This window comes from Procambarus clarkii, chromosome 73 (genome assembly GCF_040958095.1).
Source record: "Procambarus clarkii isolate CNS0578487 chromosome 73, FALCON_Pclarkii_2.0, whole genome shotgun sequence".
NCBI classification, from domain to species: domain Eukaryota; kingdom Metazoa; phylum Arthropoda; class Malacostraca; order Decapoda; family Cambaridae; genus Procambarus; species Procambarus clarkii.
Window position 1 is genome coordinate 22,486,266 of NC_091222.1, and position 25,884 is coordinate 22,512,149.

Consider the following 25,884-nt stretch of genomic DNA (forward strand, 5'->3'; position numbering starts at 1 on the left):
AAATATTTTATTTCTGTACATACTAAAGAGGACATTATGCCTTCAGCTGAATAGGTCTGTGTGGGTAGAGAAAAGGACAGGTTGACTAGTATAGCTTTTACCAGGATGAATGTTATTAAATAAATAGTGAAACTCCTTTTTTAGGGGAAAGGCTTCAGGAGTCAACCTCGAGGAAAAATCCGGAGTTGGAGCCCCTTAGGCAGTTCGTTGTTGACGTCGACCTCGTTCTGGCAGCTCCTGCGAAGTTGCTGGAACCATGTGCATTGGCATTTGCCTTTCTATTGGATAATTTCAGGAACGTGGAGAGGGGGGACCTGCTGCATGGGTAACAGCTTCTCCTCCATACCTACCCACCCAGGCTATTGACTCCATAGTCAATAGACTGAAAAATGCCTACTACTAGTGAAACTCAAGCCAAACAAATCTCCAAGGCCTGAAGAAGTGCTTGCCAGAGTGCTTAAGGAATGCAAAGAGGAGCATTGCGAACCATTATCTACCATATTTAATAGATCATTAGAGTCAGGCAGAGTGCCAGAGCCGTAGAAGGTTGCTAATGTATTACCAATTTTTAAGGGAGGAGATAGATCACTTGTGTCAAAGTGTCAATAATCAATAGACTATAATATATAGTCTAACAATATAGAATAACTATACACTATAGACAATAAACAAACTATAAACGATAGTGTGATCCTATCGGCTAATTAGCTTAATGTTTTTTGGGAAAGTTAATTGAATTGCAAATACCATTCATCTTCATCTTGAAAAATATAAATTATTAAATGATCCACAACATGGTTTTGCAAATTGCTTTTAATGATTTTAATGATAGCAAACAAATTGCTATCATTTTATTCCAGCATAGTTGACCAGTTGATTATAGTAAAGTTTGAGATGTTGAGTAACTTGACTTTAGCAAAGCTTTTGTTACAGTGCCACATGAAATACTGATTAAAAAATTAGAGGTTCACGGTATTGGGGGTTCTATTAAGTTGGATCACAGCATGGCTATACCAAAGGAAATAAAGTAATTATAATTGGAGTCATTTTTGTCAGAGTGGGAAATTGTTGTAAGTGGAGTACCTCAAGACTTTGGTCTGGGACCTCTATTATTCATAATATATATAAATGATTTGGATTTAGGTTTGAGCAGCAATATTTGCAAATTTGCTGATGAATAAAAAAATCGGGATTTTTTATTCATCGGCAAAATAAACACGGAAGAAGATTCACTATCACTTCATGACGATCTACACAGCGTTTGAAGTGGTCAAAAGACTGGTAGATTCAGTTTACTGCAGACAAATGTAGTTTTTTAAAGTTAGTTTAGTTAAGTTTTAATGTTAGGTAGTGATGATAGAGTTACAAGATACGAGTTAAATGGTGATAAACTGCAACCAATATATGACGGCTGTAATAAACAGTAATAAACTGCGACCAGTATATAACGGCTATAGTTAAGACAAGATATTATGGAGAATTCATTTAGTTATTAAAGTTTATCCGTTCCAGGTGGCTTGCCATGCGTTCTAACCACTTGACATAATATACTAAATAAAGCCATTTATAATAAATATAGTCTATATTTGAGTATATAGCATAATAGTATATAACAGACATAGAACACTTGATGTCCATAATTAACGGAGTCTCTTAGCCTGGAATACCCTTATGTCCCCCTGAACCTCACCAACAAATCCAACATGCTGAAGATCCAACGAGTACAAAACAAAGCACTTCGCTTTGCGGAGGGCCCGATTCTGATGAACAGGGTAAGAACTGACCAAATCCATGAGACGCTCAACATAAGAACATAAGAACAAAGGCAACTGCAGAAGGCCTGTTGGCCCACACGAGGCAGCTCCTATTTATAACCACCCAATCCCACTCATATACTTGTCCAACCCGCGCTTGAAACAATCGAGGGACCCCACCTCCACAATGTTACGCTGCAATTGGTTCCACAAATCAACAACCCTGTTACTGAACCAGTATTTACCCAAGTCTTTCCTAAATCTAAACTTATCCAATTTATACCCATTGTTTCGTGTTCTGTCTTGTGTTGATACTTTCAATACCCCATTAATATCCAATTTGTTATGTCCATTCACCCACTTGTAAACCTCTATCATTTGAAGAAGAACCTTATAGGTAAAAAGAGAGCTTGGTACAAAAGGATTAAAAATGGGGAGGTCACTTTAGAACAGGAATTCGTACAACTGGTTAGAAATGTTAAAAAAGAGATAAGGAAAGCAAAAAGAAACTATGAAGTTCGCATAGCAGGGCAAGCAAAGACAAATCCTAAAGGGTTTTTTCAGTTATATCGTACTAAGACTAGGGAAAGGATAGGTCCATTAAAAACTGAGACAGGTCAAATAACAGATAGTGATGAAGAGATGAGTAGTATTTTTAATAAATATTTTGTATCTGTATTTACTAAAGAGGAACTTAACAATATGCCTTCAGCCGAACAAGTCTATGTGGGTGGGGACGAGGACAGGTTGACGAGTTTAACAGTTACCAGGGAGGATGTTCTTAAACAAATAGTAAAACTCAAACCAAACAAATCCCCAGGGCCGGATGAAGTGTTTGCCAGGGTGCTTAAAGAATGCAAAGAGGAGCTTTGTGACCCACTGTCAACCATATTTAATAAATCATTAGAGTCAGGCAGAGTGCCAGAGTTTTGGAAAGTTGCTAATGTGATACCAGTTTTTAAGAAAGGAGATAGATCACTTGCGTCTAACTATCGACCAATTAGCCTAACGTCTATTGTGGGAAAGTTACTCGAATCTATAATAGCAAATAAAATTCGTCTTCATCTTGAAAAACATAAATTAATAATTGAGTCGCAACATGGTTTTATAAATGGCCGTTCATGTTTAACAAATTTGTTATCTTTTTATTCTAGCATTGTTGAGGCAGTTGATAGTGGTAAGGATTGCGATGTTGTATACCTTGACTTTAGCAAAGCTTTTGATACAGTGCCACATGAAAGACTGATTAAAAAGATAGAGTCTCATGGTATTGGGGGTGCTATATTAAGCTGGATTAGGGCATGGCTATACCAAAGGAAACAGAGAGTTAGTATAAATGGAATCAAGTCAGAGTGGGAAAATGTTGTAAGTGGAGTGCCTCAAGGCTCTGTCCTGGGACCTCTGTTGTTTATAATATATATAAATGATTTAGATTCAGGTTTGAGTAGCAACATTTGCAAATTTGCCGATGATACGAAAATCGGTAGGGAAATTAATTCGGAGGAGGACTCACTATCACTTCAAGTTGATCTAGATAGGGTTTTGAAATGGTCAAAGGATTGGCAGATGCAGTTTAATGCTGATAAATGTAAAGTTCTGAGGTTAGGTAATGATGATAGAGTTACAAGATACGAGCTAGATGGTGTTGTGATTGCGAAGTCGGATTGCGAAAGGGATCTGGGAGTTATGATTAGTAAGAATTTAAAACAAAAGGATCAATGCATAAATGTTCGTAATAAGGCAAATCGGACACTTGGATTTATTAATCGCAGCGTTAGTAACAAGACACCTGGTGTGCTTCTCAAGCTATATCTTGCTCTAGTTAGGCCCCATTTAGATTATGCAGTTCAGTTTTGGTCGCCATATTATAGAATGGATATAAATTCACTTGAACGTGTCCAGCGTAGGATGACTAAGTTAATTCCCCAAATTAGAAATCTTTCATATGAAGAAAGATTAACAAAGCTTAAGTTGCATTCACTGGAAAGGCGAAGAGTTAGGGGTGACATGATAGAGGTTTACAAGTGGATGAATGGACATAACCGGGGGGATATTAATAGGGTATTAAAAGTATCAACACAGGACAGAACACGAAACAATGGGTATAAATTGGATAAGTTTAGATTTAGGAAAGACTTGGGTAAATACTGGTTCAGTAACAGGGTTGTTGATTTGTGGAACCAATTGCCGCGTAACATTATGGAGGTGGGGTCCCTCGATTGTTTCAAGCACGGGTTGGACAAGTATATGAGTGGGATTGGGTGGTTATAGAATAGGAGCTGCCTCGTATGGGCCAATAGGCCTTCTGCAGTTACCTTTGTTCTTATGTTCTTATGTTCTTATCATGTCGCCCCTAACTCTTCGCCTTTCCAGTGAATGCAACTTAAGCTTTGTTAATCTTTCTTCATATGAAAGATTTCTAATTTGGGGAATTAACTTAGTCATCCTACGCTGGACACGTTCAAGTGAATTTATATCCATTCTATAATATGGCGACCAAAACTGAACTGCATAATCTAAATGGGGCCTAACTAGAGCAAGATATAGCTTGAGAACCACACCAGGTGTCTTGTTACTAACGCTGCGATTAATAAATCCAAGTGTCCGATTTGCCTTATTACGAACATTTATGCATTGATCCTTTTGTTTTAAATTCTTACTAATCATAACTCCCAGATCCCTTTCGCAATCCGACTTCGCAATCTCAACACCATCTAGCTCGTATCTTGTAACTCTATCATCATTACCTAACCTCAGAACTTTACATTTATCAGCATTAAACTGCATCTGCCAATCCTTTGACCATTTCAAAACCCTATCTAGATCAACTTGAAGTGATAGTGAGTCCTCCTCCGAATTAATTTCCCTACCGATTTTCGTATCATCGGCAAATTTGCAAATGTTGCTACTCAAACCTGAATCTAAATCATTTATATATATTATAAACAACAGAGGTCCCAGGACAGAGCCTTGAGGCACTCCACTTACAACATTTTCCCACTCTGACTTGATTCCATTTATACTAACTCTCTGTTTCCTTTGGTATAGCCATGCCCTAATCCAGCTTAATATAGCACCCCCAATACCATGAGACTCTATCTTTTTAATCAGTCTTTCATGTGGCACTGTATCAAAAGCTTTGCTAAAGTCAAGGTATACAACATCGCAATCCTTACCACTATCAACTGCCTCAACAATGCTAGAATAAAAAGATAACAAATTTGTTAAACATGAACGGCCATTTATAAAACCATGTTGCGACTCAATTATTAATTTATGTTTTTCAAGATGAAGACGAATTTTATTTGCTATTATAGATTCGAGTAACTTTCCCACAATAGACGTTAGGCTAATTGGTCGATAGTTAGACGCAAGTGATCTATCTCCTTTCTTAAAAACTGGTATCACATTAGCAACTTTCCAAAACTCTGGTACTCTGCCTGACTCTATTGATTTATTAAATATGGTTGACAGTGGGTCACAAAGCTCCTCTTTGCATTCTTTAAGCACCCTGGCAAACACTTCATCCGGCCCTGGGGATTTGTTTGGTTTGAGTTTTACTATTTGTTTAAGAACATCCTCCCTGGTAACTGTTAAACTCGTCAACCTGTCCTCGTCCCCACCCACATAGACTTGTTCGGCTGAAGGCATATTGTTAAGTTCCTCTTTAGTAAATACAGATACGAAATATTTATTAAAAATACTACTCATCTCTTCATCACTATCTGTTATTTGACCTGTCTCAGTTTTTAATGGACCTATCCTTTCCCTAGTCTTAGTACGATATAACTGAAAAAACCCTTTAGGATTTGTCTTTGCTTGCCCTGCTATGCGAACTTCATAGTTTCTTTTTGCTTTCCTTATCTCTTTTTTAACATTTCTAACCAGTTGTACGAATTCCTGTTCTAAAGTGACCTCCCCATTTTTAATCCTTTTGTACCAAGCTCTCTTTTTACCTATAAGGTTCTTCAAATTCTTTGTTATCCACTTTGGGTCATTAGTATTCGATCTATTCAATTTGTATGGTATACTACGTTCCTGTGCTTTGTTTAGAATATTCTTAAATAAGTTATATATTGAATCCACTTCGAAATCCCCATTTAAGTCACCTATCGCTGGGTTCATGTCTCGCTCCAAGACCGGCCCACACCCCATACCCAAGACTTTCCAATCAATTTGACCCAAAAAATTTCTTAGGCTATTAAAATCAGCTTTTCGAAAATCTGGCACTTTAACAGAATTTTCTCCTACTGGTCTATTCCATTCTATGCTAAATCTGATTTCTTTGTGATCACTGTTCCCTAGCTCACTCCCTATTTCGATGTCATTAATTTGCGTTTCCCTGTTAGTTAACACTAAATCTAAAATATTATTTTCCCGTGTTGGTTCTTTAATGTGTTGCGTAAGAAAGCAATCGTCAATTAATTCTAGAAAATCTTCTGCTTCACTATTCCCTGTTTTGTTCAACCAGTTTATTCCACTAAAATTAAAGTCACCCATGACATAAATACTCTTAGATCTAGATGCTCTAGATATTTCATCCCATAGGTGCTTTGCTTCCATTCTGTCTAAATTTGGTGGCCTATATATTACTCCTATTATAATATTATTAGCTTTTTCGTTTAATTCTATCCAAATAGTTTCTGTGTGTGGCTCTGTTTTGATTCCCTCTTTGAGACTACATTTCAAATTGTCCCTAACATATATGGCTACTCCCCCTCCTCGTCTAATATATCTATCTGTGTGAAATAGTTTAAATCCATATATTTGATATTCAGCTAATAGTTCTCTATTTTCTACATTCATCCACGTTTCGGTAAGTGCAATAATATCTATTTTTTCTGTGCAGACAAGAGCATTTAATTCGTTAATTTTATTTCTTAGACTTCTACTGTTAGTGTAATATACCCTAAGTGAATTGTTATTTTGCGGCCCTTCTCTTTCCCTGATCGTTTTGCCAATTCCTTTCTCCCACAAACACATACTTTTATTACCTCCTTCCTCCAAATCAATTCCCATACCTCTATCTACTAACAGTTTAAACCCAAACAAACACCTCTAACCACTTCTTCCAACGAGTTCGCAACAGCAACAACCCCAGCTCTCGATAGATGCACCCCATCACGAGCATACATATCATTTCTTCCATAGAAGTGTTCCCAGTTGTCTATGAAAGATATTGCATTTGATTTGCAATATCTTTCCAGCCGGCAATTGACACCAAGTGCCCTCGATATCCATTCATTTCCCACTCCCTTTCTTGGAAGAATGCCGCATATGATCGGGATTCCTCCCTTGCTCCTAACTAATTCTATGGCTGTTTTATACCTCTGAATCAGTTCCTCACTCCTAACTCGACCAACATCATTTCCTCCCACGCTAATGCAAATAATGGGATTGTTCCCATTACCAGCCATAATATCATTCATGTTGTTTATAATATCACCAATGCCAGCTCCGGGATAGCAAACCCTTAACCTGTTCCCCCTATCTCTAGCACAAAACGCTCTATCCAAATACCTTATCTGGGAATCTCCCACAACTAAGGTTTGCTTAGGTACTTCCTTTACTTTCTGAGGGGCCTGCGCTTCCTTGCTCTTCGTTGCTTTTCCTTTTGCGCGATCTGCAGTCTCACCACAGCACTCGTCCTCCAAAACGTTAAATGAATTAGAAGTTGCTATGGCGTTTGAAGGCGGCTTTATCAAAGTCTTCTTAAGGCCCCTGTCTTTCACAACTCTCCAAGACGAGGTCCCTTTACTACTGGTCTCCTCCTTCGTTACTTCTCGTTGTTCTTTCAGCTGACGCACCTCCTCTCGCAGAGAGTCCAACTCTGCGGGAGGAGTCCAACATGAAGCCAATGAACATCAGGCTCAGCTACCTGGCCCGAAGACAGCTGTACCGAATGAAGAACATGTATGTCCCAGACCCCGAAGATCCCTACGTAGCAGAAAACACCACCAGCGGCTACGAGATCCACGAACCACCACACAGAACCAGAAGAATCACTCTCCTACAAAAAGTGATCAGACACATCCATGATGAGGCCTTCCCAAGACCTCAAATACTAAGCGGCCTGCCAGACGACCCAGATGAGTGGCCCATCCCGGACCCGATCTACACCATTCTATAGCACGGCATAATCTAAATGGGGCCTAACCAGAGCAAGATATAAGAACATTGGAAAGAAGGTAAATGCAGAAGGCCTATTGGCCCTACGAGGCAGCTCCCATTTATAACCCCCCAATCCCACTCATATACATGTCCTACCCACGCTTGAAACAATCGAGGGACCCTACTTCCACCACGTTACGCGGTAATTGGTTCCACAAATCAACAACCCTGTTACCGAACTAGTATTTACCCAAGTCTTTCCTATATCTAAACTTATCCGATTTATATCCATTGTTTCGTGTTCTGTCTTGTATTGATACTTTTAATATCCTATTAATATCCCCTATGTTATGTTCATTCATCCACTTCGATTAGTAAATCCCTGTGTTCTATTTGCCTTATTACGAACATTTATGAATTAATCCATTCATGCCAGTGTGATTTGATATCCAATTTAGGGAGATTGACAGCCCTAAATTGTGTGCTTCTTGTCATATATGGTGGATTTCTATAATGAGTTGTATATTATTTCTGTACTGGCTGGATAAGAATGCAAAATAATTGATAACAATTGATAATAATGGATAACATTAAGGAACCAACGCGTGAAAAAAATATTTTAGACTTAGTGTTACGCAAATTAATAACATCGAAATAGGAAATGAGCCAGGGAACAGTGATCACAATGAAATCAGATTTAACATAGAATGTAATAGAATTGTAGAAGAAAATTCTGTACCAGATTTTTTAAAAACTGATTTTAATGGCCTAAGGAATGTTTTTGAAATAGATTGGAAAGTCCTAGGCGTTGAGGGGGGGGGGACCGGAATTGGAGCGATACATGAACCCAGGAATGAGTGGTGTGAAAAGGGATTTTGATGTGGATTCAACATATAACTTATTATAAAATATTTTAAGCAAATGGCAGGAACGTAGAAATATAAATTAAATAGATCGAATGAGAATGACCGGAAATGTATAACAAAGGATCTGAAGAACCTTACAAGCAAAAAGGGAGCTTCGTACAAAAGGTTTAAGAATAGGGGAAGTCAGTTTAGAACAGGAATTCGTTTAACTCGTAGGCAATGTTAAAAAAAGAGGTAAAGAGTGCAAAAAGAAACAATGAAGTTTTCATGGCAGGGCAAGCAAAGACAAATCCTAAAGTTTTTTTTTCAGCTATATCGAACAAGTATTTTGGAAAAATAGGTCCAGTAAAAACTGAGACAGGTCAGATAACTGATAATGGCAAAGAGATGAGTAGAATTTTGAATAAATATTTTATTTCTGTACATACTAAAGAGGACATTATGCCTTCAGCTGAATAGGTCTGTGTGGGTAGAGAAAAGGACAGGTCGACTAGTATAGCTTTTACCAGGATGAATGTTATTAAATAAATAGTGAAACTCCTTTTTTAGGGGAAAGGCTTCAGGAGTCAACCTCGAGGAAAAATCCGGAGTTGGAGCCCCTAAGGCAGTTCGTTGTTGACGTCGACCTCGTTCTGGCAGCTCCTGCGACGTTGCTGGAACCATGTGCATTGGCATTTGCCTTTCTATTGGATAATTTCAGGAACGTGGAGAGGGGGGACCTGCTGCATGGGTAACAGCTTCTCCTCCATACCTACCCACCCAGGCTATTGACTCCATAGTCAATAGACTGAAAAATGCCTACTACTGGTGAAACTCAAGCCAAACAAATCCCCAGGGCCTGAAGAAGTACTTGCCAGAATGCTTAAGGAATGCAAAGAGGAGCATTGCGAACCATTATCTACCATATTTAATAGATCATTAGAGTCAGGCAGAGTGCCAGAGCCGTAGAATGTTGCTAATGTATTACCAATTTTTAAGGGAGGAGATAGATCACTTGTGTCAAAGTGTCAATAATCAATAGACTATAATATATAGTCTAACAATATAGAATAACTATACACTATAGACAATAAACAAACTATAAACGATAGTGTGATCCTATCGGCTAATTACCTTAATGTTTTTTTGGGAAAGTTAATTGAATTGCAAATACCATTCATCTTCATCTTGAAAAATATAAATTATTAAATGATCCACAACATGGTTTTGCAAATTGCTTTTAATGATTTTAATGATAGCAAACAAATTGCTATCATTTTATTCCAGCATAGTTGACCAGTTGATTATAGTAAAGTTTGAGATGTTGAGTAACTTGACTTTAGCAAAGCTTTTGATACAGTGCCACATGAAATACTGATTAAAAAGATAGAGGTTCACGGTATTGGGGGTTCTATTAAGTTGGATCACAGCATGGCTATACCAAAGGAAATAAAGTAATTATAATTGGAGTCATTTTTGTCAGAGTGGGAAATTGTTGTAAGTGGAGTACCTCAAGACTTTGGTCTGGGACCTCTATTATTCATAATATATATAAATGATTTAGATTTAGGTGTGAGCAGCAATATTTGCAAATTTGCTGATGAATAAAAAAATCGGGATTTTTTATTCATCGGCAAAATAAACACGGAAGAAGATTCACTATCACTTCATGACGATCTACACAGCGTTTGAAGTGGTCAAAAGACTGGTAGATTCAGTTTACTGCAGACAAATGTAGTTTTTTAAAGTTAGTTTAGTTAAGTTTTAATGTTAGGTAGTGATGATAGAGTTACAAGATACGAGTTAAATGGTAATAAACTGCAACCAATATATGACGGCTGTAATAAACAGTAATAAACTGCGACCAGTATATAACGGCTATAGTTAAGACAAGATATTATGGAGAATTCATTTAGTTATTAACGTTTATCCGTTCCAGGTGGCTTGCCATGCGTTCTAACCACTTGACATAATATACTAAATAAAGCCATTTATAATAAATATAGTCTATATTTGAGTATATAGCATAATAGTATATAACAGACATAGAACACTTGATGTCCATAATTAACGGAGTCTCTTAGCCTGGAATACCCTTATGTCCCCCTGAACCTCACCAACAAATCCAACATGCTGAAGATCCAACGAGTACAAAACAAAGCACTTCGCTTTGCGGAGGGCCCGACTCTGATGGACAGGGTAAGAACTGACCAAATCCATGAGACGCTCAACATGAAGCCAATGAACATCAGGCTCAGCTACCTGGCCAGAAGACAGCTGTACCGAATGAAGAACATGTATGTCCCAGACCCCGAAGATCCCTACGTAGCAGAAAACACCACCAGCGGCTACGAGATCCACGAACCACCACACAGAACCAGAAGAATCACTCTCCTACAAAAAGTGATCAGACACATCCATGATGAGGCCTTCCCAAGACCTCAAATACTAAGCGGCCTGCCAGACGACCCAGATGAGTGGCCCATCCCGGACCCGATCTACACCATTCTATAGCACGGCATAATCTAAATGGGGCCTAACCAGAGCAAGATATAAGAACATTGGAAAGAAGGTAAATGCAGAAGGCCTATTGGCCCTACGAGGCAGCTCCCATTTATAACCCCCCAATCCCACTCATATACATGTCCTACCCACGCTTGAAACAATCGAGGGACCCTACTTCCACCACGTTACGCGGTAATTGGTTCCACAAATCAACAACCCTGTTACCGAACTAGTATTTACCCAAGTCTTTCCTATATCTAAACTTATCCGATTTATATCCATTGTTTCGTGTTCTGTCTTGTATTGATACTTTTAATATCCTATTAATATCCCCTATGTTATGTTCATTCATCCACTTCGATTAGTAAATCCCTGTGTCCTATTTGCCTTATTAGGAACATTCATGAATTAATCCATTCATGCCAGTGTGATTTGACATCCAATTTAGGGAGATTGACAGCCCTAAATTGTGTGCTTCTTGTCATATATGTTGGATTTCTATAATAAGTTGTATATTATATCTGTACTGGCTGGATAACAATGCACAATAATTGATAACAATTGATAATAATGGATAACATTAAGGAACCAACGCGTGAAAAAAATATTTTAGACTTAGTGTTACGCAAATTAATAACATCGAAATAGGAAATGAGCTAGGGAACAGTGATCACAATGAAATCAGATTTAACATAGAATGTAATAGAATTGTAGAAGAAAATTCTGTACCAGATTTTTTAAAAACTGATTTTAATGGCGTAAGGAATGTTTTTGAAATAGATTGGAAAGTCCTAGGCGTTGAGGGGGGGACCGGAATTGGAGCGATACATGAACCCAGCAATGGGTGGTGTGAAAAGGGATTTTGATGTGGATTCAACATATAACTTATTATAAAATATTTTAAGCAAATGGCAGGAACGTAGAAATATAAATTAAATAGATCGAATGAGAATGACCGGAAATGTATAACAAAGGATCTGAAGAACCTTACAAGCAAAAAGGGAGCTTCGTACAAAAGGTCTAAGAATAGGGGAAGTCAGTTTAGAACAGGAATTCGTTTAACTCGTAGGCAATGTTAAAAAAAGAGGTAAAGAGTGCAAAAGGAAACTATGAAGTTTTCATGGCAGGGCAAGCAAAGACAAATCCTAAAGTTTTTTTTTTCAGCTATATCGAACAAGTATTATGGAAAAATAGGTCCAGTAAAAACTGAGACAGGTCAGATAACTGATAATGGCAAAGTGATGAGTAGAATTTTGAATAAATATTTTATTTTTGTACATACTTTAGAGGACATTATGCCTTCAGCTGAATAGGTCTGTGTGGGTAGAGAAAAGGACAGGTTGACTAGTATAGCTTTTACCAGGATGAATGTTATTAAATAAATAGTGAAACTCCTTTTTTAGGGGAAAGGCTTCAGGAGTCAACCTCGAGGAAAAATCCGGAGTTGGAGCCCCTTAGGCAGTTCGTTGTTGACGTCGACCTCGTTCTGGCAGCTCCTGCGAAGTTGCTGGAACCATGTGCATTGGCATTTGCCTTTCTATTGAATAATTTCAGGAACGTGGAGAGGGGGGACCTGCTGCATGGGTAACAGCTTCTCCTCCATACCTACCCACCCAGGCTATTGACTCCAGTCAATAGACTGAAAAATGCCTACTACTAGTGAAACTCAAGCCAAACAAATCTCCAAGGCCTGAAGAAGTGCTTGCCAGAGTGCTTAAGGAATGCAAAGAGGAGCATTGCAAACCATTATCTACCATATTTAATAGATCATTAGAGTCAGGCAGAGTGCCAGAGCCGTAGAAGGTTGCTAATGTATTACCAATTTTTAAGGGAGGAGATAGATCACTTGTGTCAAAGTGTCAATAATCAATAGACTATAATATATAGTCTAACAATATAGAATAACTATACACTATAGACAATAAACAAACTATAAACGATAGTGTGATCCTATCGGCTAATTAGCTTAATGTTTTTTGGGAAAGTTAATTGAATTGCAAATACCATTCATCTTCATCTTGAAAAATATAAATTATTAAATGATCCACAACATGGTTTTGCAAATTGCTTTTAATGATTTTAATGATAGCAAACAAATTGCTATCATTTTATTCCAGCATAGTTGACCAGTTGATTATAGTAAAGTTTGAGATGTTGAGTAACTTGACTTTAGCAAAGCTTTTGTTACAGTGCCACATGAAATACTGATTAAAAAATTAGAGGTTCACGGTATTGGGGGTTCTATTAAGTTGGATCACAGCATGGCTATACCAAAGGAAATAAAGTAATTATAATTGGAGTCATTTTTGTCAGAGTGGGAAATTGTTGTAAGTGGAGTACCTCAAGACTTTGGTCTGGGACCTCTATTATTCATAATATATATAAATGATTTAGATTTAGGTTTGAGCAGCAATATTTGCAAATTTGCTGATGAATAAAAAAATCGGGATTTTTTATTCATCGGCAAAATAAACACGGAAGAAGATTCACTATCACTTCATGACGATCTACACAGCGTTTGAAGTGGTCAAAAGACTGGTAGATTCAGTTTACTGCAGACAAATGTAGTTTTTTAAAGTTAGTTTAGTTAAGTTTTAATGTTAGGTAGTGATGATAGAGTTACAAGATACGAGTTAAATGGTAATAAACTGCAACCAATATATGACGGCTGTAATAAACAGTAATAAACTGCGACCAGTATATAACGGCTATAGTTAAGACAAGATATTATGGAGAATTCATTTAGTTATTAAAGTTTATCCGTTCCAGGTGGCTTGCCATGCGTTCTAACCACTTGACATAATATACTAAATAAAGCCATTTATAATAAATATAGTCTATATTTGAGTATATAGCATAATAGTATATAACAGACATAGAACACTTGATGTCCATAATTAACGGAGTCTCTTAGCCTGGAATACCCTTATGTCCCCCTGAACCTCACCAACAAATCCAACATGCTGAAGATCCAACGAGTACAAAACAAAGCACTTCGCTTTGCGGAGGGCAAGATTCTGATGAACAGGGTAAGAACTGACCAAATCCATGAGACGCTCAACATAAGAACATAAGAACAAAGGCAACTGCAGAAGGCCTGTTGGCCCACACGAGGCAGCTCCTATTTATAACCACCCAATCCCACTCATATACTTGTCCAACCCGCGCTTGAAACAATCGAGGGACCCCACCTCCACAATGTTACGCGGCAATTGGTTCCACAAATCAACAACCCTGTTACTGAACCAGTATTTACCCAAGTCTTTCCTAAATCTAAACTTATCCAATTTATACCCATTGTTTCGTGTTCTGTCTTGTGTTGATACTTTCAATACCCCATTAATATCCCCTTTGTTATGTCCATTCACCCACTTGTAAACCTCTATCATGTCGCCCCTAACTCTTCGCCTTTCCAGTGAATGCAACTTAAGCTTTGTTAATCTTTCTTCATATGAAAGATTTCTAATTTGGGGAATTAACTTAGTCATCCTACGCTGGACACGTTCAAGTGAATTTATATCCATTCTATAATATGGCGACCAAAACTGAACTGCATAATCTAAATGGGGCCTAACTAGAGCAAGATATAGCTTGAGAACCACACCAGGTGTCTTGTTACTAACGCTGCGATTAATAAATCCAAGTGTCCGATTTGCCTTATTACGAACATTTATGCATTGATCCTTTTGTTTTAAATTCTTACTAATCATAACTCCCAGATCCCTTTCGCAATCCGACTTCGCAATCTCAACACCATCTAGCTCGTATCTTGTAACTCTATCATCATTACCTAACCTCAGAACTTTACATTTATCAGCATTAAACTGCATCTGCCAATCCTTTGACCATTTCAAAACCCTATCTAGATCAACTTGAAGTGATAGTGAGTCCTCCTCCGAATTAATTTCCCTACCGATTTTCGTATCATCGGCAAATTTGCAAATGTTGCTACTCAAACCTGAATCTAAATCATTTATATATATTATAAACAACAGAGGTCCCAGGACAGAGCCTTGAGGCACTCCACTTACAACATTTTCCCACTCTGACTTGATTCCATTTATACTAACTCTCTGTTTCCTTTGGTATAGCCATGCCCTAATCCAGCTTAATATAGCACCCCCAATACCATGAGACTCTATCTTTTTAATCAGTCTTTCATGTGGCACTGTATCAAAAGCTTTGCTAAAGTCAAGGTATACAACATCGCAATCCTTACCACTATCAACTGCCTCAACAATGCTAGAATAAAAAGATAACAAATTTGTTAAACATGAACGGCCATTTATAAAACCATGTTGCGACTCAATTATTAATTTATGTTTTTCAAGATGAAGACGAATTTTATTTGCTATTATAGATTCGAGTAACTTTCCCACAATAGACGTTAGGCTAATTGGTCGATAGTTAGACGCAAGTGATCTATCTCCTTTCTTAAAAACTGGTATCACATTAGCAACTTTCCAAAACTCTGGTACTCTGCCTGACTCTATTGATTTATTAAATATGGTTGACAGTGGGTCACAAAGCTCCTCTTTGCATTCTTTAAGCACCCTGGCAAACACTTCATCCGGCCCTGGGGATTTGTTTGGTTTGAGTTTTACTATTTGTTTAAGAACATCCTCCCTGGTAACTGTTAAACTCGTCAACCTGTCCTCGTCCCCACCCACATAGACTTGTTCGGCTGAAGGCATATTGTTAAGTTCCTCTTTAGTAAATACAGATACAAAATATTTATTAAAAATACTACTCATCTCTTCATCACTATCTGTTATTTGACCTGTCTCAGTTTTTAATGGACCTATCCTTTCCCTAGTCTTAGTACGATATAACTGAAAAAAACCTTTAGGATTTGTCTGTAATTGCCCTGCTATGCGAACTTCATAGTTTCTTTTTGCTTTCCTTATCTCTTTTTTAACATTTCTAACCAGTTGTACGAATTCCTGTTCTAAAGTGACCTCCCCATTTTTAATCCTTTTGTACCAAGCTCTCTTTTTACCTATAAGGTTCTTCAAATTCTTTGTTATCCACTTTGGGTCATTAGTATTCGATCTATTCAATTTGTATGGTATACTACGTTCCTGTGCTTTGTTTAGAATATTCTTAAATAAGTTATATATTGAATCCACATCGAAATCCCCATTTAAGTCACCTATCGCTGGGTTCATGTCTCGCTCCAAGACCGGCCCACACCCCATACCCTAGACTTTCCAATCAATTTGACCCAAAAAATTTCTTAGGCTATTAAAATCAGCTTTTCGAAAATCTGGCACTTTAACAGAATTTTCTCCTACTGGTCTATTCCATTCTATGCTAAATCTGATTTCAATAAATTTCAATTAACTAAAAATATCATATCAATTAAATGCATTGATTATATTGAGTTGCATCATAAATAACATGTCCCTCTTATATACAAACTCCTCGAGTGTGTATACAAGAGTCAGCAGTAGCAATGACAACCTTATTATTATGGTTGCCCATCTTCTTGATGTTGCCTTCATCACCCAGAGTCAGTACCATCCTCTTCTTTAAAGTCAACGCTCCTGGGGGTGACCCTCATCATGTAGCTTAATGTAGGAGGAACTTTTGGACTGGTGATTAAACCTGAATTATTCTTTCCGGTACATATTGAAACCACCCAATGTTGACATGAATTCGTCTGGTAGCTGCAAGAAATAATTTACAATATAATACACCGCATCTACCACAATACAGCATCGCTGTATCGATGATTACATAAATTGAACAACGAATTATAACTTCCAATATATTAGGCACATTTAATAGCAATTTAAATAACTGAAGATATCTTCAATACAATATAATATAGCATTTTTAATTAATGCTTAAACAAATATTATTTTCAGGACAAGAAAGGTACACCATCAACGCAAAGCAAAGCCAAGAATGTTTCTGTTTTTTAACATTACACAAATATATCTGCTCGAAAAAGTAGCCAAATTATATTACCATAGTATGAATAAACTACACAATTAAATCATAATAACATGACAAATCTATGAGAGCATCTTTGAACTAAAAAACTGTAGAAAAACGTGAATTTAATGAGCAAATATTGAATCTGTTTTAAAGTTTTGATGTTATGAGTGAGATCAAGATGCATACAATGTTAAATTACTTGAGGATGCCCCTACTTACCATGTCACCAAACTTGTTCATCCTGAGGCTGTATGACTTACGCCTTGCTGCAAACAGCTTGTTGTGTGCATCAATCCTGTTTTTGTTCTCAATAAAGATTTTCATGCGGAATGAGTCTTCAGCATCAGTAGCATATTTCTTGCCATGTTCAAGCTAAACAAAACAGTTATCTATAAGATCATAATTAAGGCATATTGTTATCAAAGAGAACCCAAATCAGGTTCTTGTAAACTGTCTAAGAAATTAATGTAGGTATTCCAAGAGAACATGTTATAACAGACAACAGCGGTGGTGAGGACGCTGATGTAAAATATAAGCTGAGAGCACACTCTCCCATGGCACATCACAAGAAGCAGCCATCATCCTCGTCATGGCTCCTACTGAGCCATGATGGATGATGGCTATCATCCATCATCTAATCTCTCTCCGTTGGGATTCGATGAATAAGTTGGGGTATGTTGACTGAATTAAGCCATCAGCATAGACAATCAAGTGACCAGTGCACAGAGAAATCACAGTAACGTGATGTATTAATGAGAAAATTAGTAGGAGTCGTGATGAGGATTCGAACCTATGCTCTGGGTGCTCACTAGCTGACGACATGGTCAAAAAGATTGCAACCTTCGAATCGACTGAGTCCCCGAGGGTTGCTGAGGCTTCCACTGACGCTAAACCAGGGCTTCACACAATCCCTATGCACTGTAGCTCTGTCTTCCAAGAATTCAACCTCTAACACTTCCTCTTTCAATGCAGAATCACATTAACATGATTTATCAATAAGAAAATCAGTTGGAGCCGTGATGAGGCTTCAGTTGAAGACTCAGAAACCTTCGTAGCTTCAGTAGAATCCCATGTTGCAATCCTTTTAACCATGTCGTGGCTTGGTTGTCTAAAGCGTTTGCTTCGGCGTACCCTCAGCACAGGTTCGAATCCTCATCTTGGCCCCTACTGATTTTCTCATTCAAGTGACCAGTGATGTCAGCGTTTGTGAAGCAGAAAAAATCCTCAGCTGGCTACAAATAGGTAGAAGCAATCTACAATGTATATGTTTAGCATTCAATAATTTTAACATTAAAGTTCTCAAAATACGCTAAAAAGAAAGCTGGTACCCTATCATAATTACCTCATATTTTCTCTGTGTTAAGTGACGGCAACGTGTTCTCTCAATTAACTTCCAAAAGTAAATAACGTTCAATACTTCAGCAAAACCTAACCGAAGATATTGATTATGGTTCTTACCTTAAAAGCTTCCCACTCATCCAACACAGAACTCATCGGTAGTGCAGATATTACAGCAAGGACGGCCACAAACACTGATGCTGTTAAGTACTTCATCTGGTTAAAAGGAGAATGATTTATTAAGGAAAATTTCTAAAAACATTTGAAAACATTATTTCTTAATAGATTAGGTTTTCGTGGGTTAGTATTCTAACTCACGACTCTACTGATTTATTAAATAAAGTATTCGTTAGTATGTTAGTATTCTAACTCACGACCCACGGTTTACAGCTTTTGTTCTCTCAGCCCACGACCCACGATTCGGGTTTTGTGGGTTAGGCTCAGCAAATTGTTATATAACTTTCATAGTAATTACTTATAACTTTCACAAGCTGCATATATTAAGTTAATAACAATAACGTTAATTATTAGGCTATTAATAGTGAAGGTTATTAACAGTTAGGGTTACAAACAGTTAAGGTTATTAACAGTTAGGATTATAAACAGTTAAATGAACAAATCCACAAAGGCCATGACCATTTGATGCATCCGCTATTGTGATTTCTGTGTGTATTAACAGTTAGGGTTATTAACAGTTAGGGTTATTAACAGTTAGGGTTATTAACAGTTAAGGTTATTAACAGATTAAATTTAATTTGGTCTACCCAGGACAGTCATCGCTAATAAATGACTGAAGTATAAAACTAACACAAACAAATATCGATGCATCTCACCTTGCCTCGAATATTTTTTTCTGCTCACGGATACAGATGACTACACAAACACAACACACAAGTAACGAACAAGATTCGTCCACATCAGCTCCGGACCTTACCTGCAATACACTCACACACACACCCACTCACACATATATATGCAAAATGAGGACGCGCATGTATGGATCGAGGTGAGATGGATGCAGCAGAAGAACTGGAAAGTAAAGTTTCACACTCTTGGAATAATTTCGTATAACTTAATCTTCTGATACGGTGACACCCAAGTGACTCATTAGAAAGACAGAGGTTCACAGTACTGGCGGTGTTATCTACAGGCATTGTTGTATCAAAGGAAACAAAGAGTTAGTATATATGGAGTTAAGTAAATGCAAAATTTGCAGTCTATCATATTTAATAAATCATTAGAGTCAGGCAAAGTAAATGTAAAGTTTTGAGGCGAAAGGGATCTGGGAGTTATGATTAGAAAGAATTTAAAACCAAAAGATCAATGAATGAATGTTCGTAATAAGGCAAATAGGACACTGGGATTTATTAATCGCAGCATTAGTAACAAGACACCTGGTGTTGTTCTTCAGCTATACAAGCTGTTCTACCTCTTCGCCCTCACTTCAATACACACAGATGAATATGCATCAAATGAATAAATCCACAAGGGCCGTGATGAGGGTTCGAACTCACGTCCGGGATGATCCCAGACGCTGCCTTAGTCGACTAGGCCACAGCTTGGTCAGGAATATCCCGGACTTGAGTTCGAACCATCATCACGGCCCTTGTGGATTTATTCATTTGATGCATCATGCTATTGTGATTTCTGTGTGTATTGAAGTGAGGGCGAAGAGGTAAAACAGCTTGTTGACAAAGCCCGAGTGCATGGGGGAATTGTTTAAAACCCTGGTTTGTGTCTCGGAGAGACTGCAGGATCCGTGTGAATTCAGTGGAATTCCCCGTTGCAATTCTCTTCACCGTGTCGTGGCCTAGTCGAGCTAAGGCAGTAACTGGGAACATCCCGGACGTGAGTTCGAACCCTCATCACGGCCCTTGTGGATTTATTCATTTGACGCATCACGCTATTGTGATTTCTGTGTATATCTTATGTTCCACCTTCCACGACTATGGCAATCTGCCTGACTCTAATGATTTATTAAATATGGTAGACGATGGCTCGCAAAGTTCCACTTTGCATTCGGTAAGCACCCTGGCAAGCACTTTGACAGGCCCTGGGGATTTGTTTGAACATAAGAACATGAGAACAAAGGCAACTGCAGAAGGCCTATTGGCCCATACGAGGCAGCTCCTATTTATAACCACCCAACTCCACTCATATACATGTCCAACCCATGCTTGAAACAATCGAGGGACCCCACCTCCACAATGTTACGCGGCAATTGGTTCCACAAATCAACAACCCTGTTACTGAACCAGTATTTACCCAAGTCTTTCCTAAATCTAAACTTATCCAATTTATACCCATTGTTTCGTGTTCTGTCTTGTGTTGATACTTTTAATACCCTATTAATATCTCCTTTGTTATGTCCATTCACCATTTGGCTTGAATTTCACAATTAGTTGAATAACATCCTCCCTGGTAACTGCTAAACTATCCTCTTCCCCACCCACATAGACTTGTTTGACTGAAGGCATAATGTTAGGTTCCTCTTTAGTAAATACAGAGATAAAATATTATTATAAATACTACTCATCTCTTCGTCATTATCCGTTATCTGACCTGTCTCAGTTTTTAATGGACCTATCCTTTCTCTTATTTTTGTTCGATATAACTGAAAAAAAACTTTAGGGTCTGCCTTCGCTCGCCCTGCTATTCGAATTTCATAGATTATTTTTGCCCTCATTATATCTTTTTTTAACATTTCTAAAAAGTTGTCCGAATTCTTGTTCTTAACTGACTTTCCCATTCTTAATCCTTTTGTACCAAGCTCTCTCTTTCTACCTTATAAGGTTCTTCAGATCCTTTGTTATCCATTTCGGGTCATTACTATTCGATCTATTCAATTTGTATGGTATACTACGTTCCTGTGCTTTGCTTATAATATTTTTAAATAAGTCATATTTTGAATCCATATCGAAATCCCTTTTTACATCAACCATCGCTGGGTTCATATCTCGCTCCAAGATTGAGAATTTCTAATCTATTTGCCCCCCACCCCCCCTCCCAAAAAAATTCTTAGGCTATTAAAATCAAATTTTCGAAAATCTGGCAATTTAACAGAATTTTCTCCTACAGATTTATTCCATTCTATGCTAAACCTGATTATTTTTGTGATCACTGTTCCCTAGCTCACTCCCTATTTCGATGTAATTAATTTGTGTTTCCCTGTTAGTTAATAGTTAGTTAGTTAACAGGGAAACACAAATCTAAAAAAAAAATTCCCGTGTTAGTTCCTTAATGTGTTGCGTAAGAAAGCAATCCTCAATTAATTCTAGAAAATCTTCTGCTTGGTTTTTCCTTTTTCTGTTAATCCAGTTTATTCCACTATAATTAAAGTCACCCATGACACGAATACTGTTAGACCTAGATGCTCTAGATATTTCATCTCATAGATGCTTTGTTCCATTTTGTTTAAATTTGGTGGAATGTATATAACTACTATTATAAGATTTTTTCTTTTTCCGTTTAATTTTAGCCAAATAGTTTATATGTGTGGCTCAGTTTTGATTACCTCTTTGAGACGATATTTCAAATTTTCCCTGACATATATGGCTACTCCTCCTCCTCGTCTAATACAGCTATCTGTGTGAAATAGTTTAAATCCGTTTATTTGATAATCAGCTTGTAGTTCTCTTTTTCTATATTAATCCACGTTTCGGTAAGTGCAATAATATTTATATTCTGTGCTTACATGAGTATTTAAATCGTATATTTTGTTTTGTGTTTTAAACTCTTTAAAGGTTTTGAGGCTAGGTAACGATGATAGAATTACAAGATACATGCTAGATGGTATTGAGATTGCCAATATTTATTTACACTTTTCCCCGCGATAGCAGCCTGACGATTTAAATGCGACCTCAGCTCACAGAATACACTCACTAAAAATAAAAAAAAATCTTCCAGTAATGGGCTATTCATGCCCAAGCCACCTCCTGGTTGGCTTAATCTTTTCAATCAATCACTCCAAACAGTTCACTTACGGGCTCACCATAGCCCGTGCTACTTGGAATTTTTTGTTCTGAGTTGCTGAATCTAAAACAGCAACTAACGGCCAAGTCGAACACGACGAGTGATGGGTTTTCGTTCTCGATGTTGTAAATGATCTTACTTTCTTTTTGGTCAGCAGTTATCCATTCGCTGACCCTGCTTATAAGAATTGTTCTTTCAGCTGGAACTGTTTTGTGTAGTTTAGATAGAGGTGCTGCTCCGTGTGAAGTGGGAGTGCGTAGGCCAGGAGTTTTTCCAAGTCCCCGCACATGAAAAGAAGAGCACGACATCCTCATCTTTATGACTAATGTCAATGGGTGTGATGCTGACCCCATCTTTGTTATCATAAGAATGTCACTCTTTCCAAAGGTGTGTCCATCTAGGTTGGTAATCTTATCTTTATACCGTTTGGGACGTATTGTGTCCACCTAGGGATTCAACTGATGGTGAGGAGTGATGCCGTTCTGCCGTCAGCTTGGTGGATGTGTCTCTCGATCACAGGAGATGGAGTCAGCATGTGGGGGAGAGAACTGGGTTCTGCCTGTCTTTGTAATATAGAAAGAGGAGTCACAGGTTAAAGATATTTTCAATATTTATGCAGTTGATGGAAAAGTTTGAAAATCTGTTCCACCGTATTAGAACTGGTGGTTAATGAAGACAAAACTAAGATTGAATGTAGAAACCGGAAATAAACGGGATAATTATAGAAAGAGTAAAAATAAATTTTACTATTTAATATCCAAATATAATAGATATACCCAAGATATAATCGAGCTTGAAGGCTGAGTTGAACCGTTCATTGGGTATTTGTCTGAAGTTATTACAAACCTTGAAAGCTACGAAGTTTCTTGCGTACACGAGAACTTGTACCAAAGTCCCTTGAGATCTCTTATCGATTATTCTGAACCTTCAATTTCTCGATTTGGTAAAAGGGATTAAACAAATTGGAGAAGGTACAAAACGAAGCAATGCAAATAACTTTAGGATGACCTTGGAATACAAAGACTGAGTTAATAACGATGGAATTGAACTTTCAGAGTATTGGGGATATAATTTCTGGGATAATCTTGGCTTCGGTGATTAGATTAATGAGAGGCTGAGGAGCTTATGAATTAATCGATTGATTGATTGATAAAGATCAAGTCACCCAAAAAGTGAACACGGGAGACATCTCCCGTCACGCAGGGTGCAGTCGCACCTCCACAGGTCTCCAGTATCAGCTCTTGATACTGGTAATGGCTCAAAAGGACCACCACTTACGGGCTATTCATGCCCGTGCCACCTTTTGGGTGGCTTAATCTTCATCAATCATCAATCCATTTGGTCCCTTACGGGCTATTCATGCCCGTGCCACCTTTTGGGTGGCTTAATCTTCATCAATCATCAATCAAAAAGTGAAGGTTCTTGGGAACCATTACCAATACCAATAGCTGATATTGGATATCTGTGGATGGATGGGGTCTTCATGGTCACTAGCAGTTTATGGCTCGCAGGGCTCTTAGTTGCCAGGTTGCAGTTTAATGTACAAGGCGATGTGTTATACCTGAACAGAACAACCTTGTTAGCTCAGTACCATCAGGATAATCATCTTTTTCCAGGAATTCCATTTGTCTGTCAGGTATTTTGCGGTGGAATTCTGGGTAGCGGATTTTTTTCTTCAGTATGATGAGGTTATTGTAAAAGTTTATGGTGATGGCATGGACATTCATAGGGTGCGGGTATTTGTTGTTACAGATTATCTTGTTACATTTGTTGGCCAATGGTCGTCTGATGTTTGTGATGCCACTGAACTCGCTGGGCGGAATGAAGAGAACATATCAAGAACTTTTGTCTTCATCGTCGGTGGCAAGGATATTCTTGTCGAAGTAGGTGGAGGCTCTGGAGAGCCTCTTGGTGTCGGTTGTGGGAGTTTAGGATGGTCCGTCGTCGTCTTCTTAATGAATTAATCCTCTCAGCTCAAATGGTGGGAAAAAAGATCTTGGGGTGTTGATTTGGTTGGAAGAAATGAATAATGTGTTTTTAGGTATTACACGAGAGGATATTTGATAACTTTATTTTAAATTGTTACAAAATATAATGTCTTACAAGAATGTATTTCATTACCTTCTGATGTAAAGATTGTTCTCCCTGCAAAAGGATGAGAGTATGTACGAGTCAGGACAGTTGAAAGTAATATATGATTGAAAAGTAGAAAAACTCCCAAATTAAAAACTCTCGATGTTTGTTGTGATGGCTCGGTAACTAAGGATGGAAAAGCAGGATGTGGAGTCTTGATTAAGGAGTACACTGAAATCTTCACCGTAGATGTTATTGGACACAGCCTAATTGTGTCATTTAAGTTGTGTCAACTAAATTAAGCCTATTTTTTTATTTACAGTAGATGATCTTTGGCGTTATTATATAGCAGAAGACCAGTATATCAGTATTTTCTGGACTATGAAGAGGGAACATTAAGCAACTAAAGAAAAATGGCTAAAAATAAGATTCATGACCCCATTTATGTAGGAATCTTTGTAAATCAGGCAGTTGATGTAATAGAGAAGAGGGCCACGGGAGAACTCTTGTCGATGTAATATGTTAAATAAGGATATTGTAATATCAAGGCAAGTAAAGAATTGGTATCAATGGAGGTAAGACAAAAAGAATAATGTAATTCATGTTTATATGTGTTTTCCATTATAAGTAAATACGTTGATTTGAGCACAGTAGCTGATTTGTGGTCATTTGCTAATGTGGTACCGATTTTTAAGAAGGGAGAGTGATCACTTGCATAGTCATATTAGCTGAACTTCTTAATTGATCAACAACATAGGTGTACTAAGAGTTGCTCTTGTTTGGCAAATTTACTTTCATTCTTTTCTAGCATACCTGGGGTAGTTGATTGTGAAAAGACTGATTAGCAAAATAGAGGCTCAAGGTATTATGGTGATATCTTCATCTGGAAAATATCATGATTGTATTAAAGGAAGCAAAGAGTTATTATAAATGGAGTTATGTTTAAGTGGAAAACTTGTAGGTGGGGTGTCTGGAGTGGAGTGAAGGATGTGTCCTAGGACTTCAATTGTCTACCATATATATAAAATAATTAGATAGGATGTTTCACAAAAATTTACAAATATGTAGACGAAACAAAAATTGGTCGGGAGATAAACCCAGAAGACGCCAAATCGCATTGCTTCAATTGATTTTCTTATTGGTATATGACGTTAGTGTGATTTTCTTGTGTAAAACGCAAAATCGCTTCAAGACGATCCAGACAGGTTTTTGAAATGGTCTAAAGACTGGCAGATGCAGCTTAATGTAGAGAAATGTAAGTTTCTGAGGCTAGGTAGTGAGTTACAAGATTTCAGCTAGAGGTCATAATTAATAGGAACTTAAAGCCAATTTAAATGTAAAGT

At 37.6% G+C, this 25,884-nt stretch overlaps 1 pseudogene; it reads right to left on the bottom strand.

The window, feature by feature from the left end:
- LOC138356661 (cathepsin L-like peptidase) overlaps positions 1–22,776 on the bottom strand; it is a 47,337-nt pseudogene extending 24,561 nt beyond the window's left edge.
- Positions 22,777–25,884: the final 3,108 nt, after the last annotated feature.